This window comes from Thunnus albacares, chromosome 14, assembly GCF_914725855.1.
Source record: "Thunnus albacares chromosome 14, fThuAlb1.1, whole genome shotgun sequence".
NCBI classification, from domain to species: Eukaryota; Metazoa; Chordata; class Actinopteri; order Scombriformes; family Scombridae; genus Thunnus; species Thunnus albacares.
The window spans coordinates 714790-731737 of NC_058119.1; the positions used below are offsets into that span (position 1 = coordinate 714790).

Consider the following 16948-nt stretch of genomic DNA (forward strand, 5'->3'; position numbering starts at 1 on the left):
ATACACAATCACGGGATGTATAATGTCCTATCACTACTGGATTCCCTTATCAGGGATCAGTCAATGATTCACGTTCCGATGCATTCACTGTGACATTTTTTTATACCACTAGAGTTATTTGCGTCACAGTCAGAGCAAACTATAAATCTCTCACAGCCACTGACATGTTTCCTCAGGGCTTGTTCCTGCCTCTGTAGCAGTTTGCCTCCTTTTATTTACTCGCTTTTTCTTAGTGCAGCAGAAATAAAAGTGAAGTGCAAAGAGGGGTGCAATAGTGCCTAATTTAACAGCTGCACTGGTGAAAATGGCAGTGAATTTAGTTGTTGCTTTCAGTTTACCTTATGTTATTGTATGTTACTGTATGTTATTTCAAATCTATTCTGTACAAGTACAAATTGTTCAAATTGTAATGTGATGGTGCATCTCTTTACTGGTGGTGGCAATACTCTCGGCGCTTTATTTTTTAGGGCTCAACGGTCCCTGGGACTGAAAGTGCGAGGAACCTATTGTTTTTGTAAAGATTATTATTATCATTATTATCATTATTGTTATTCCAACACGCCATTGCATTTTTAAAGGCCTTGGGTTGCTCAGAAACTCATGAAAATTGGCACACACATAAGAAGTGGTGGAAATTTCTGTAGTGATTGGGCTCGGGCGTGACCACCGGGCTCCATAGCACTACCAAACACAGGGCCATGTTGAGATAAAGTTGCTTGGATGTTCATGAAATTCGGTGGGTTCACTGCTCTCATCATTCTGTTAATAAAACATTTTTTGAATTTTTTTACTGGACAGGAAGTCAGCCATTTTGGATTTCATGAAGGTTTTTGTTTTCGTTATGATTCTTTCATTTTCCTACATTTAGTTATTTGTTGTACAATTCAATTTATTTTTATGTTATTTTTATACTGTGAAGTATATTTACAGCAACTGTTATAATGAAAAACTGTCTGGAACAGGTATACTCCATGTATTGAATGAATTGAATTTGCTCAATTAAGTTGGGAAAAAAAATCACAATTGTAATTGTGTACAGGTGATTGTACACTTATGAATGACAGTTGAGTTGACTCACTGATGACAGCGTACAAATCCTTTCTTCTCACGTAAATGTCACATGACAGTCTCCCTTGGTAGGTAATCTGTGGCACTATCCACCCCGCCATACACCTGCACCGTGACTCACTCTGCCCCGCTGCCTCCGTCTTTCTCTCCCTCTCTCTCTCTCTTCGCCTCTTCTTATTGGACGACCGCTGCCATGGGGAAAAAAATGAAAACTGATATTAATATTATATATGCTGATGAACAGGTATGAATATTCAAACACTGTTTTGCCGTTCAAATACCATGGGAACAAACAAAGCTCCAAAGCATTTGGTACAGTCCTAGAATGAAGTGTCCAAAACTGTCACAAAGATGACACAGAATGCTTGGTCAGTTTCTTGGTCTTATATTCCATAGTTCCATCTTCTCAGGTGTGGGGATTTACTTTGTCTGAATGTCAGGTATTGTCTTGGCACAAATATCACAAAAATTTCAAATATTACCCAGTTCCAACCCTGAGCCACAATTACACAACAGTGAGCAACTACATTTACACAGGAAAATACATTATACTGCTAACAATGTACTGAACTGTTATGTTAATGACTAGAAACATTTTTACAGACTGGTGAAGGCTAAAGGTCTCAGTACGCTTCAAATATTCCCTTCTCGGATCGTCTAACAGTGTCTGTAACCACAATTTTAGTAACTTTCCGAAACAGACAATCTGACAACCCCACCCCCTTTATGCAGTGATTGGCTAGATGTGTGGAGCTGTTTAAACACTTTTTTTTAAAAAATCTTCATTCATTCAGGGAAGTTTTACTGAAGGTTCCCTTTTTTCACTCTTTTGCAGGAAAATCCTTATCACATTTGCACAGTTATACACATTCACACCTGGAAGCTGCCTAGTACAACCACAAGTCTGATCCGACCGCCACTTTGCCAACTTGCTCAAGAGCACTTTATTGGTGGTAATGAGGAAGGGGCAAGCACTGCTTTTTCACTTTTCCCAAAGATTCATCCTGCCAGCCTGGGGACTGAACCAACAACTTTCCGGTCACAAGCTCACTTCTCTAACCTTTAATGCCACTAGTGCCTTTAGATGTGGTCAAATGACACCAAGAACATCTGACCACATTGTATAATGCTAACTAACGAGGCACACTGTTTTCTGAATGAAAGCAAAATTAAAACAACCAGAATTTCCTTTGAAGTCTGGGCATCAGTAAGTCATAGAGATTATTGTTGATTTCAGTGACCTTATCCAAGATATTAATTGATTAATTTGATATTAATTAATCTTTATATCGCAGTTATGCAAATTCATAGCTGTCACCTCTTAGTCTTGCTACTCCGGTAGGGAGGGGTGTGGCACCTCGTGAAAACATTACGTCAATGCACAACCCCTATTGTTTTGTCTCCTTCTCTCTCTTCACTTTGGTGTCTCATTTTGAGCAAAGACAATCAATCCGGCACTTCATCAGCCTGCATGGAAACACTTCACCCTCAGCTGCTCACCTCCAGCTCAACACTGATTAACACTCATCTACACACTGCACACTGTTCATCAGCAAGCCACTTCAGCTTTGTGACATGGACAGCCTCGTGCTGCTAATAATAACTATTTGCTCTAGGGCTGCAACTAACCATATGTTTCATTATGGATTAATCTGTAAATTATTTTCTCAATTAATTGGGTTAATTAATTAGTTGTTTGGTCCATAAAATGTCAGAAAATGGTGAAAAATATCTATCAATGTTTCCCAAAGCCCAAATGTTGTCCTCAATGTCTTGATTTGTCCACAACCAGTGTTTCCCCTATAACTGTACAGGCCCTGCGGGCCGCCAGGCCAATGAGAACCCCTGCCAGGCCAAAAGCTATTTTTTTTAATGCCAAAAATAATGCTAAATATCCATTCATTCAGAAATCAATAGCATTTGGGAGCCTCTGTGCAGTGCTGATCCAAAACGGGAGATAACCTCTGTGTCATTGCCTGGGACACTCTTGGTAGCGCAGCTCCTTTTAAGGAATAGGGCAGCACGTAACATGTGTGTGTAGCGGGTGAGTGAGTGGTTGAGTGAGAGAGCGAGCGGCAGAAAAGTGACGGTGAATGCGAGCGGAGCACAGGAAAAGGTTAGCAGTATGTTGTCAGTCTGGCAGTAAATGTACAGTATAGGCCACATTGTGTCAATTAAAAAATGCTGCAGCTTGTCAAGACCAAGAAAAGTCAAGTCTGGTGTTTCCCCAACTGTTGGAAAAGTGGATTATCTCCAAAGTTAGCAACAACGAGTTGCCTAAACTGACAACGCTAAAGGGAGTTAACACTGTCTGCAGATATCAGACTGATGTCTTGTAAATAGAAATGCAAAAACAAACAGTGTATATGAATTCAGGAATAAGCTTTCAGTTTCTGCTGTCTATTGTCACCCTGATCATTAAAGTGAATGTGCTGGACAAATCAGGCGGTGCGGCGAAAACACCAGTCCTCCCATTCATTTAAATGGGGGTAGTGTGTTTCAGTTGCAGGAGTTTTTGGCCGCAGCGGTGCTACAATGGCCCGTGGCTGGAAAGTTGAGCCAGGGTCAACTTTTGGAGAAACGCAACCCAACGTCACTGCAGCTGAAGCCTGCGGTGACCACACACAATCGGAGATCAGACTGATCATAGCTCATAGCGAGAGAGAGAGAGAGAGCAGCTGTGGTCGAGAAAGCTGGAGAGTGAATGAAGAGTGGGAGTGGTGGTAGTGAGAAAGCCGCTGAATCGTATCAATGAAACATTATTTTCTGATTGTTTCACAGTGGTTACGTTCTAGAGCACAAATTAAAACGCCCACACCTCCGCTCAACCCTGCAGTATGAATACGGCCTTACAGCTCTGATCACTCTGATCGCTGGCTGTGATTGGCCACTACAGCGTGACGTTGGGTTGCATTTCTGCGAAAGTTGACTCGGGATGAATGGCCAAAACCCCCACAGCCAACACACTACCCCTATTCTAATGAATGAGAGGATTGCGTTTCACTGCACCACCTGATTTGGTGGGAATACGGCCTTCGTTGTAGTAGCTGGTACTAGGGCTGAGTGATATGACAATATATATCGTATGATGATAGAAAAACGTCTCCCGTTTCATATTATGCTCTATCGTTTATGTTTTTGTGTTGCAAATCACAGTCTTTACAGCAATGTTCTTTGTTATTTGGATTCTGTCCATCTTTTGCATGGATTATATTAATAAATTACTATTCTTGGATTTTTACTCGCAAAGCTTTTGTTGACTTACAGTAAACGAGTGTATTTGTCGCCAACTCGAGAAGGCTACTTCACCTGGTTCACTGTCTCTCCTCTGCTGCGCTGTGTACAGCACACTCACACCAACAGCTCAGCCCTGCCCGTGATCAAACACAGAGAGCACATGACAGCAGAACATAGTAGAGGCTAGGGCTGCTAGATTATGGCAAAAATCATAATCACGATTATTTTGGTCAATATTGAGATCACGGTTATTTAACACAATTACTCATTGACCTTGGTAACATCATGTATTTATTGAACTTTTTTTTTTTTTAAAAAAACTTGTCTTTTTAACAGTAGATTTCTTTGAACTTTAAATATAATTCAACTGAAAAGCAAATATGTAAAAAAGAGATAAATAAATTATATATAAATTAGATCAAAATAAATAAGATCAACTATGTTGTAGTGCACTTCCATAACCTACTGAAAACTACTAAACATATAATAGCCTATATAAAAATAAATAAAATAATAAAATAAATTAGACCAAAATAATTGAGATCATGTTATTGTAGTTATTGTTAAGATGCATGTTGTGTGGAGAGTAATCAATACTAAAACTTGCTCAACTGTTTTGCACATGTAGACCTTAAAAAATATAGATGTGTCATGTTTTAGTCTTTTTGCATTTGCCCAAGAAAAAGGTCCTTGGTCTATAGTTAAATAACCAGGAAATGTGTTTACAATTCAGCCTATAATATAATATAATATAATATAATATAATATAATATAATATAATATAATATAATATAATATAAAAAAAACAGTGTAGCTTACTTGTCAGAGTGTATGTAAGAAATTTAAGCTCCCAGATGAATTAAGCACTCTATTTAATATGAGTATTTATCTGATGTAAGTGGATCAAGAATCGAAACAAGAGATCAGTGCCGATATCCAGCCCTACTGCTCACTAACACTCTGTAGTTGAGGGATTCTCTACCAGCAGTGCTTTGTGTAGAGCTGGTGGAAAGGACAGACTGTTACATAATTCCAGAGGATTCAGCTAGGCTTGACTGATGCTCACCACTTGTCTGGGCAAAAGAGCACAGAGGGATCGCTTGGCCCTGGCAAGTCACTTATTTATGGGAAAGGCTGTCTGTCCAGCACAACAGACTATTTGGCTTAAATACAAATGTACATGCACACTCACCACCACACAAACTATTCTTCTAAATAACATTACCTGCTAGCCTTGGCTTTGCTCAATGCTTGCAGTCCAGTATACATCAACAGACCACTGAGAAGACACGTCATCAATATCTGCCGAACATGCACACCAGTCTGTCACTTAACAGCCCTTGTTTCTGGAGATGCTCGGATGTCCAAATGTCACTGGCAGCAGATCATATCAGCTGTCGCTAATTAATGTACTCTCTGAGGCCTGGTTTCTGTACTCGACCAAAGACAAAGAGCAAAACTGTTGAATCACAGGTGGACTGAGTGTTTCTGTAGACTCAGCTCCTCTAACAGAGTAAGACATCTTCTGTCTAACTGATCACATCATGTCAATGTCAGGAGTCATATCCTCCCAGTTTAACTTCTCTTCATATCATATCAATTCAACTTAATAGTTTTGAACCAGGACCTTCAGTATTTGGATCTAATAGCTCATGTAAAATAAGGTGTGCTTAATTTATTAGTACAGCTGTGTTATTTCAGACTCAATGTGAGCAGATATCCATTATTAAAAAACTCTTATCTGGGGCCAAAAAAACTTGACTGGGACTAGGGCTGTGCAATATGACCAAAATCTCATATCCCTATATACGTCATTTCATATCCCGAAAACGATAGATATCACAATATAGCACATTTTCTGTAAATTCAATGAATACAGTTTCTGCTCCGTGTCACCCCCACCCGCTGTCATCTGTCTGAATATGAGACTAAAATTAGAAACAGTATTTAAACGTATAAAAAATATAATCTAAAACCAATCAACAACTGTAGCCAAATGTTTCATAAGTAATCACCCATTTTTAAAGACAAAACACACATTTTTAGCCATTTTTAGCTCAAACTGCAACCTCACAACCCAACACAGCAGTTACATGAAATTAGAGAAAACATTCTTCCAAACATTTTAATGCTAAAACAAATAATACCACTAAATGAAGTATTGAGTATAACACCTTCTCAAAGCGAGTTTCTGTGAACAGATGTCTGAGGGAAGCCAGGACAGTAATGCTGGGGAAGCAAAGGGTGGAGGAACAGGGCTGAGCAAAGCTTACAGCACAAACTATTCATTACAGCCTACCTGTCGTGTCTTAACATGTTCTAACACACGTTCCAACTCTAGGTACACACCCTCTAGGTACACACTTTCCGCTAGAAACCCCAGTAATGCCCTGAAACCACTGCTTCTGTAGAAACAAACACCAACAGCCTACTGACAAACTGCACTGTGGTCATATTCACTCAACTCATTTGTAACACCCACCTTCCCAATATTTCTTTGATGTAGCAACATTGTTATATGCAGCTACCATTAGGTTGTGGTCCTACCACAGCTACACCTAAAAATTACGTTATCACATACTGATTGGCCTACATCAATTGAGAAATCTGTGTTCTGACTGGCAGAGAGGAATGCACTAGTTTTCTGAACTAGCGCCCTGGTTCCAGCTGTTCCTGGGACAGTCAACTTGAATTTGAGTAGATTCACATCAATATAGAAAGAACTGTGTGGGAGATATAGCCCTTTTAAAACACATGGTGCCCAAAGTTTAGGGGTTCAAATGTAATTGGACACTTGAGATTGTAACTGGACGCTGTGGAATGGCAGTGGATTGTTTTCTGCGCGATGATGCACAGAACAAAACTTTGGTGAGCACGCACATAAAGAACAGAGATATGGGGTTTTGTCAGATTGCACAGTGCACTTGTCAGGATTGGCAGATAGTAAGGATTGCACACAATTGTACTAAATTTAGGAGCCGAGTCACTTATGCTGATAGACAGACATGTCAGATTTTATTTTCTATGACAGTTTAGTTCTCTAAAGGGTAACTACACATTCAAATTCCTTCCCAGCGTATTTAAAATGCAACAGAGGAGCAGGGGGCAATGTCTGTAGGAGGTGTGACCTCATGGCTACATAGTGTGTAACGCACAAGTTTGTCTTCTGTTTGTCACTAGAAGAACACTTAGACCTTTGAGAGAGTTTCTGTGTGGGTGACTGCGTTTTAGCTGGGCTAGCGGCTCTACTATGTGAGGCTCTCCGGTGTGGGTGTGTGTCTGTGGGTTAGTGTCAGTACGTAGCTGTAGCCCTGTCATCTATTGCACTTATTCAGCGCTGAATATCTTGTTAAGCTGTGATTATAGCTATGTTGTATTTATGAAGCTATGTTATTGTGTGTACAGTGCAAAAAAAGTGTGCGTCAGGAAATAAAACTATCAGCGATTGTCTCCTCAATAATTAATAGTCAATTTGGTTTCCATTTGGATCAAAGCTAGTGTTTGTAAGATCTAACCAAATCATTAACACATAATCATCTGATCCTGCCTCACAGCTAACTGTACTTGCATCTTTATGTGTATTCTCAGCTAAAGTAGTGTGTTGAAAATGGGATAATGTTGCTCTAGTTGTGAACCTCTGCTGTGATGACAATCACATGAGACAGGTGTTATATAGAGATGCACTGATACCAATACTATATCGGATATCAGATATCAGTCCGATACTGACTCAATGGGCCACAATGGGCTGATCTGGTATCGTTATTTTAATAGTATTTAAGTAAATAATAAAGTTAGGAAAGCAATGTTTAAGTCAAGCCTGATTTTGCCTTACACATAAAAGAATGATCCCACTGTCTTCCACACAGTGAGGCATACAGCTTAATTAAACAATGGTATCGGATCGGTACTTGGTATCATCCAATTCCCAAAGCCCAGGTATCGGTATAGGGACTGAAAAAGTCGGATCAGTGCATCCCTTGTGTTATCATTGACAGATCTGGATGGCCCTGATCAAAAGTTTACATACCCTTGTTTGACCTGATAATATACACACAAGTAGAAAGGTTTAAATAGCTGTGAAGGGTACGTTTCCACACCTGTGACTTGTTTGATTGTAATTAGAGTCTGGCTATAAATAGTCAATGAGTTTCTTAGTTCTTGAGAAACCCCTGCACATTTCATCCAGGGCTGTTCTGACTTCACTCGATATTGAGCCATGGGGAAGGCAAAAGAACTCTCAAGGGACTTGTGAGAAAAGGGAGTTGAATTAAAATTATAAGTATAAATCAGGAAAAGGATATAAAAAGATATCCAAAGATTTGAAAATGCCAATCAGTAGTGTTCAAGCTCTGATAAACAAGTGGAAAATTAAGGGTTCTGTTGATACCAAGCCACGGTCAGGTAGACCAACAAAGATTTCAGCCACAATTTTCAGGAAAATTGTTCAGGTTGTAAAGAAAAACCCACATGCAACTTCAGCTGAAAGTTGCATGTGCTGTTTCAAGATGAACAATAAGGAGGTACTTGAACAAAAATGGGCTGCGTGGTCAAGTTGCCAGAAAAAAGCCATTATTGTGCCGATGCCACAAAACTGTCCGCTTACCTTTATTTTAATTTTTTGAAGTTGGAATGTCCAATGTTTAGAATTTTAGATTTGTTGTAGAGTCTAAGTTAACCCTAGACCGTGCAAACTGAATTTCATATGAATCCATGCAGCCGATTACGAGATATAAACTTTTTACATTTGTGGCAGCCCCTAATGGCAGAATATACAAGGACTGTGCAGCGAAGCTCGAACCTAGGATCCAAACACATGCACCGAGTTTGGTTAATAGCTTAAGCCAATTTTAATTTATGAATGGTTATGTAAAATTGAATTTAAAGACACAGGTTTAAAAATGGTATGGAATATCAAAAATCAGAAAAAGCACTCTTTTCTGGCTTGGTCCAGATATGCTATGTGCCAAATTTGACGCTGATTGCTCAAACTTAGTAGGAGGAGTAGCGAAAAAAAAGATCCAAAATCTATCTAGCCGCAAATGGATGTTGGCTTATATGGACTGATTCGTCTGGACCCACACATTACAGGAAAAAAAGAACTTTGTTTCTGGGACTTAACAGTTCAAAAATTATAGGCCAAAACCTAAAGTTTGTTGTTATAGCACCACCATCTAGCCAATTGGTACAATTTTTTTTTGTCTCAGTAGTGGGTGAGATTTCCAACCTATGTGCCAAGTTTGGGAACTGAAGCTATTACGGCGGTTATTGAGACCCAGATACTTTTAAGGCAGAATAATAAGAATAAGAATAAGAATAAGAATAAGAATAAGAATCCTAACAAATATAATAGGGTTCCAGCAGCTTCGCTGCTCGAACTTAGACTGCTTGTAATAACAACATTCAAGAAAAAAGAGCAGATATCCAAATTCAGGTATTGGAATAGGATCAGAACTGAAAAAGTGGATTGGTGTATCTCTGGTTCTAATAGCCTTGGCCTCATACACAAACACAATCTCCCTGTGAAAGCCATCCCAGGGCCTTCCTCTTAATTATAAGGTGTTATCTCAGACATCAGTAATATGCTCTTAGGACAGAAGTGGTCCTGGGCATACAGCTCTAATTGGGCCTCCACTCAAGAGCACAAATGAACAAGTCAGTTGTCAGAGAGGGGAATGTCACAAATGGAAATCAGCTTTTAATAGCCACCTCTTTCTCAATGTGCCACTTCAGAGCCTCACTCATCATTTGAATTCTACCAGGAAACCAATTATTAGGATGAAAAGGAGCAACTCAAAATATGCAGGCTTGAGAAGAAAGACTGTGGCTGATGTAACCGAGTGTTCATTGTTATGTTACATTCTGTTAGTGTGGCCTAATGATCCAGGACAATATTTCCTACACATGGAATCACAGGCCTCCTCACTGATAGCTGATTCTTCCTGCAACAACACTGAATACAACATTAAATACATTTGCTTTTTCCTGCTCAGTTTGTGAGCCTGGTCAGGTTAGGCTAACCCATTATTGCTAACTTTGGAGCTAACCCCCTTCACTTTTCCAACAGTTGGGGAAACAACAGACGAGACTTTTCTTGGTCTTGAGAAGCTGCAGCATTTATTAACTGACACACTGTAGTCTGTACTGTACATTTACTGCCAGACTGACAACTCACTGCTAACCTTTTGCTCTGCTCCACTCGCATTCACAATCACTTTTCTGCCACTCGCTCAACTACACACTGGCTACACACACACACAATGTGTCCTATTCCTTAAAGGAGCCACGCTACACTTATAACAGTACCTTTCACTCAGATGTACTTTGAAGAATGATGAGAGGGGGGATTGTGGGATTTGATGCACTAGTCGATGACTCAAAACAATTCCATGATAACATAGGGTGTTATCGTGCTCGCACAGTGTGTGAGTGAAAATCATTAGTAGCCCGTTGATAATAATGATTGTGTGAAATTTTAACAGCGGTGCTCATAATTCTGCAGCGGCGCACTGCCACAGAATGATATAATACAGGGCAAACACTGCATGCCAAGGTATCTTGAAACGCACCATCATGCACACTCAGGTTCCACAGCAAAAGAGAAATAAACATGTAAGAAGTTCAGATCAAAAACAGCAATACAATATAAAAAATCAAACAAACAAACAGCTGATTTGGTGTGTGTGTTTCAGGTACTAGTGAGACTTTGAAATACAATCTAGAAGTCCAGAGTTTTAAGGCTTTTGCAGAACCAAACCAAAAAACAGCACAGTGGTATATATTATTATGAGGAAGGATTTTGCAACTCAAAGTTTTCACAGTGACATTCATTTCATCCTCTGTCTCAAGATCACCAGGTAAACTGAAGGGCTATCAAAGTTGGCCAAAAATTACATTTGAATATTCATTAAAAAAAGAAAAGAAAAAAAAAAACCAAACAAAAAACCCCTATAGTTTCAAACCATTTGAATATCTATTTTTGCGCATTATGTCCATAAGAGGGCAAACCAATACAATGAGAGATACTTGTATTTATTTCAACATAAACATACCTTTTAAAAGATCTGCATACCTACACATTCAAGTATAATACAATTCAAGATGAAGAAAATACTATTTATTAAAAGGAAATTAAATATAGAAATAAAAAGAGCAAGAAAATGTTAGAGAACATTAAACACATGTTTTGTGTGTTTAATGTTTACTAAATAGTCACATTTACTGTACAGTGCTTGCATTGGCAGGAGTATATAAAGTCGCAATGTTGCCAAAGCATAGAAACACTGTTGAATTAAGGTAATACAACAATAACATGACATTCACAATAGTAATTAATGCAACTCGCAAGGCGGACAGCCACAGTAGTTTTTTTACAATTGAATATTAATTTTCACAATCGGAAAACTGTCCAGCGTCTTGGACAGCGATGACGCAGGGTCTTTGAGGTGAAATAGACTGAGCACAGTTATTTTCTTCACTTCAGAGTTGGTTTAAGTTGTTTAATGCTGCAGTGTGAGTTGGTCAGCCGGTCTCGATTGTTACTGCTGGAGTTCGCTGCTCCATTCCACTAATGTTACTCTCTGAGTGACAGCATAGAAAAGTACAGTGTTTACCCTATAATTGTACAGGCCTGGTGGGCCACCAGGCCAAAAAAAATCTTTTCTTTAATGCAAACTAACCTATAGACCGACATACATAACCGGTCAAAAATATTCTTGGTGGTTAACTGTTGACATCCTAACCAGGATATTGCTGCATAGTGTTAGCTAAGTATGAATGTACATAAGAGTTTATAACTTGCTGTGAGATCTGATGGGTTACTACTTTTTCAGCACGATGCAACATTAACACACACACACACACACACACACACACACACACACACACACATTTCTCTGTAAGCACACAAACACTTCTCAGTTACGACAGATCAGGAGAGTCTGTCGGCTGTTACTCGCAGCTCTCATCCGAGTCTCTCCTTGACAAGTTTCTCATCAATGTGTTTAATGTTAAACATGTAAAAAAGTGTTTTAAGGCATTTTTGTGACTGCTCCTATGATCTCAGACTCAAATGCTAATAGTTGCATGGGTGTTGAGACTTATTTAGATTAATGTTGATCACCCTTAGTCCATTTATAAACTTTACTTTATCATTAAAATATAACAATAACAATTAATATAATGAATTGTTCACATTTAAAAAAAAAAAAAAAATCAGAATAATTTTGTGAAAAAGTCAAACATTCAGTGTACAGTTTTAATAAACTTACTACTGTTTTTCAATACACTGACTCCTAATTGTTGATTGTATTGTATTGTTATGTCTTCATACAATGTAATTATCACTTACTGTTATTGCACCATTGGTTTTGGTCTTGATGCCCAGATAAATTTATATTTATCAATGGCCAAAGTGGCCTTGCCCTAAAAATGACTTAATTCCAGTCCTGCATATCATACCTTAAAATGTTGCCACAAGCCTCCTCTCTCTCACAATGTAAATACATTTCCCATAGGACTTATAGTTTTTGACATCTAAACTTTAATTAAAGGGAGAGTGCTGTCACTTTACAAACTCCAGGTGGTCTCTCTTGTTTCTTAAACTTACAGATTCTCTCTTCCTTCAAACACTATGTACAGCAGTGATGTTGACAGGTTTTCAATGTGGTGAGTCCCCGGGACCCACAGGTGATCATTTGAGTGGTTCCCAGGGAAATTGAGTGGGTCCCCAATAAAATGTGTTTTTTGACTAATTGTAGTGTTAAACTAATGTTTGGTGTTATATTTATGGTTATAATTATGGTTATATTCACGGATGTTGAAAATATAACTGAAAATTAAACAAAAAATGCCATCTGTAAATGCACTTCAGACACACAACAGCTGAGTGAAAGAGGAGGTCATATCATACAGAGAAATATTAGCTTCATCTGACTCATAAAAAGGAAGCTAAAGGGCAACGAGAATGCTGAGCTTTTAAGTTTCATCAGGAGCCATTAATAACAACATCAAGCACATCATGTTTAATTAGGGAAGTAGTTTAAGTTGTTTCTGCCGAAAACAAGCACCAAGACCTGGGAGACTCTGATACTCTGTGCTGCGACTCTGCTACTGCTGCCGCAGACTCGCGGAGCAGGCACTTTAGTTTAAAATTGTAGCATCAGTCATCTGTCTAAGTATTGATAACACCTCTACATATGTTAACACCCCCCCACCAACTTTTCTGGTGGAATATTTGTGTTGGTGTTCATGATACTAACTATTCGTGAACTCCAGTCTGATTCTACTCAGGAATTCGGCCAGCCATCTTCTCTGCGGGGAAAAGCCAACAGCAATCCTTCCTCCCGCACATGATCGTGTTTTGATTAAGAGGGGTGGGGCTGTTCACAGACAGGTCCGTTGTCAATGTGTTGTGAGAGAGCGAGTGAGAGAGCGAGAGCGGAATCAATGCCCTGTATGCAGGTCTACTATGAAATAAGATTTTAAATAGTAAAAAAAAAGTAAGAAAATATGGCGTTCATTGTTGATATTGTGGTGGCCCGCCACAAATAAATGAATGTCTGGGAACCCCTGCACATTATTAGGCTGTAAACCATTAATGAAACCAATAACTAACAGCAGTCAACATCAGACAAACTTATACTTTAGCAGTTATCTGAGGGATGTTTGATCAAGCTGGCTAATGGGATAGCCTTTGATAAGCCTCGCTAATTTAAGTGAGAGTTCCGTTCCATCACTTAGTCAGCAGAACTAGGCTGCCCCATGGCAGACTGATGGTCAAGCTTACCTCAGCTGCATGTCAAAGAATGTCTGACGGACAGAAACAGACTCTATGAAGACGCTTCCATCGAGTGTCTTTTGGTATTCACATCACTTGTCCGTGTTTGGAAACACAAAATAGAACTGTGAGGGACTTTTACAAAAATACTTAAGTAAATCCACATTTTATTCGTGGTCACTTCTGTGTTGAAGTGAACCCTTTTATTTAAAAGCTTAGCACTTGTAATTTAAGAAATAAAAGTGTGCCAGCATTATTTTGAAGTTATTTATCTATTCATTTCACTCATTTTGTTCAAGTTGTGAGGACAAAAAGAAAGTTAAATGAAGTCCAAACCTTGACCTTCTGCTGTGTTTAAACGTATACAGTGGTTAACTGCTTATAGTGATCACAGTTACTATGATCAGCTGTTTATATGGTTCAAAAAGCTCTGAGACAGAATCATTCATATACAACATTTATGCTGTTTAAATAAGTCGTCTATAGAAATCAAGAAGTGCGTCTACAGTTTTCATTTTTAGTCTTTTCATACATGACAACATATGGAAAAACATTTCAAACTACCTAGATCTATTTTTGTACTTTACTCCTATGAGAAGCAGCTACTGCTGCGTGCACACTGACATCATGACAGAGGCAGAAAGTCTTTTTCTCTCAATGACAAACGTTGTCTCCTCGAAGCTAATGACAATTAAAAGGGAAGAAGAAATTTAAGCAACATTCACCGTTATCTTCGCCTGTTCTGCTGCTGGGGAAAATAAGGAACTTGTCACTGGCAAAAGTCAGAATCCGCTGCTTCAAAAATGTGTGCACACTGCGTTTGAAACAGCTGTACTGTATTTTGAAACAATCAATAAAATTCAGTAACTTTATATTCATATAGGCTAATAAATATACAAATGTCAATTAGATGGTATTCTGCATGAGAAATAAAGAAAAAGAAAATGTTATGATAATCATCTGCTTATAGTGATATTTGACCTGGACAGACGTGATCATTATAAGTGGTTTCCACTATACTTATATCCTCCTCCAGTTTCCAGTTAATTTTTAACTTTCACAAGTTAACTAACACTTGTTAATGGAAGTGAAAGTGAAAGAGAAAATGTGTCAAAGAGTATGATAATGTTAGAAAGTTGGTTCTCTTAAGTTGCCTACACCATAATTTAAACATACATCTGATATTATCTAGTCTAGTGATAATATAACCACAGTCAGTGATTTGAATGCTCATTTATTAACAAATAAAGAGAAAACCATGAACAGGGACGAGAGCTACTCTTCACTTTTCCTCACACAGACTCATCAAGCTGGATGTGGGGATTGAATCGCCAACTTCTAGTAATAAATTCACTCCTCTAACCTTTAGGCTATCACTTGTGCTAAGCCATCTCCTTCACCTTGTTAATTGCGGCAATTTTGCCCTTTTTGGTGAAAACTCCTTTGTATTCTTCATATAGTTTCATCAGCAGGTTTGTCCTGCTGCAGAGAAGAACATCGCTCCATTTTTCTCTTCTTTTTGCGACATAGTATCATCTTTTCGACGATCAACTTTTCTGGGCTGCTTATGTAAACAATGTGCAAACACTGCAAGCTTCTTCCAGCCTGGCTAGACTTAGCGTCAGCATCGGAAATTAGCGGGGGGCAAGGGCAACAAATCTCAGAATGCCCCTAAAAACCATGATAGAGGGGCAGAAATTGCCCCCAAAAATTCGAAAAAAATAATTTTATCTTTACCAGTTTAGGTCAATATCCTACTTCTACATGATGCTATCATTTTATTTTCATCCAATTCATTTAATTTCAATTTCAACACACAAACAGCGCTGTTGTTCACACTACGCACTACGATACCTGACAGAGGTGTTGCACTCCTGCTGCACCTGCAGTGAAGTTCGCTGCCAGGATGGAGCGCTACCTCACAAAAACTCTCACTGCTCCACCCGATAAAAGCAACCTAAGTCCCGGGCCGTCACCAACACCACCACCAGCAAGCAAAATAAAGACAAACGGCAAAGAAAGTTGCGGCTTCAACTATTGAAAAATGGAAAATAGACTGGCTTGGTGTCGAATAAATGAATAAGACGACTCTCCTCTACTGCAAGGCATGCAGGGCTCACCCACCCAAAAACAGCCTGGAACCTCGAAAAAGTAATCACAACTTTATCAAAGGTAGCGAACAGGTCAAAAAAGTGTTCGGCTCATCGGCACCAAGCCAGCAAACATAATTGATTTGCTTATGATAAGTAATATTAACGCTAATGCTGTGTCACACAGGCTGTGTAAATAGGGCAGCAACTAACATTAATTGGCTCAGTGCATCGAGTGAAATGAGCTTTTATTCCCAAATCTAGAACATATTTTTTACTAACCAATGAGGCAGCGCTGGATAATCGAGTCTATTATGTTATTTTCATCATGTCATCCTGGTCAAAACCTCAGCAAGGATAAATTTGGAGATGAAATAAAGAATGCTGAAAAAAACTTCAGCTGAAGGCATTTCCAGAACTGCATCAATAAAGAAGGAATATTACACTCGTTTTGGCTTTTTTGACAGTACTTGTAGCTACTAGTCTGTAATACTGTAAAACTGTGGCATACAACGCATCAGACCCACAATGACAACAGTAGACTGGCTTTGACTTGTAGGAGGTCTGAATATGACATTATCCCCCCAACCAGAACTTTTGGTCAATTTAATTAGATCAAACCAATTAAATATTGTCATGATCTCAAGATCATTATGTTATACTGTCATCTAGTGGTTTAGTGCTTTATACAGTTCAATACCGTCTCAGGACAGCCTTCATAGATGGCACTACAATATGAAAAGAATTTGCTGCTGGAGCTGAGGCTGATGGCAGC

At 38.8% G+C, this 16948-nt stretch overlaps 1 protein-coding gene across 4 annotated transcripts in view; it reads right to left on the reverse strand.

Moving 5' to 3' along the window:
* The window catches only part of ndst2a (N-deacetylase/N-sulfotransferase (heparan glucosaminyl) 2a), a 43845-nt gene that overhangs the window by 24843 nt on the left and 2054 nt on the right, over positions 1-16948 (reverse strand). Inside the window, exons 2-3 of one of the 4 annotated variants that reach the window (XM_044372438.1) lie at positions 4378-4438; positions 1190-1256 (exon numbers count right to left, since the gene is read on the reverse strand). The gene's annotated coding sequence lies outside the window, so the exon portion shown is untranslated. Of the gene's footprint in view, positions 1-1078; positions 1257-4377; positions 4439-16948 lie in introns of all 4 variants that reach the window. The other 3 variants (XM_044372436.1, XM_044372437.1, XM_044372435.1) reach the window with 3 other exon arrangements.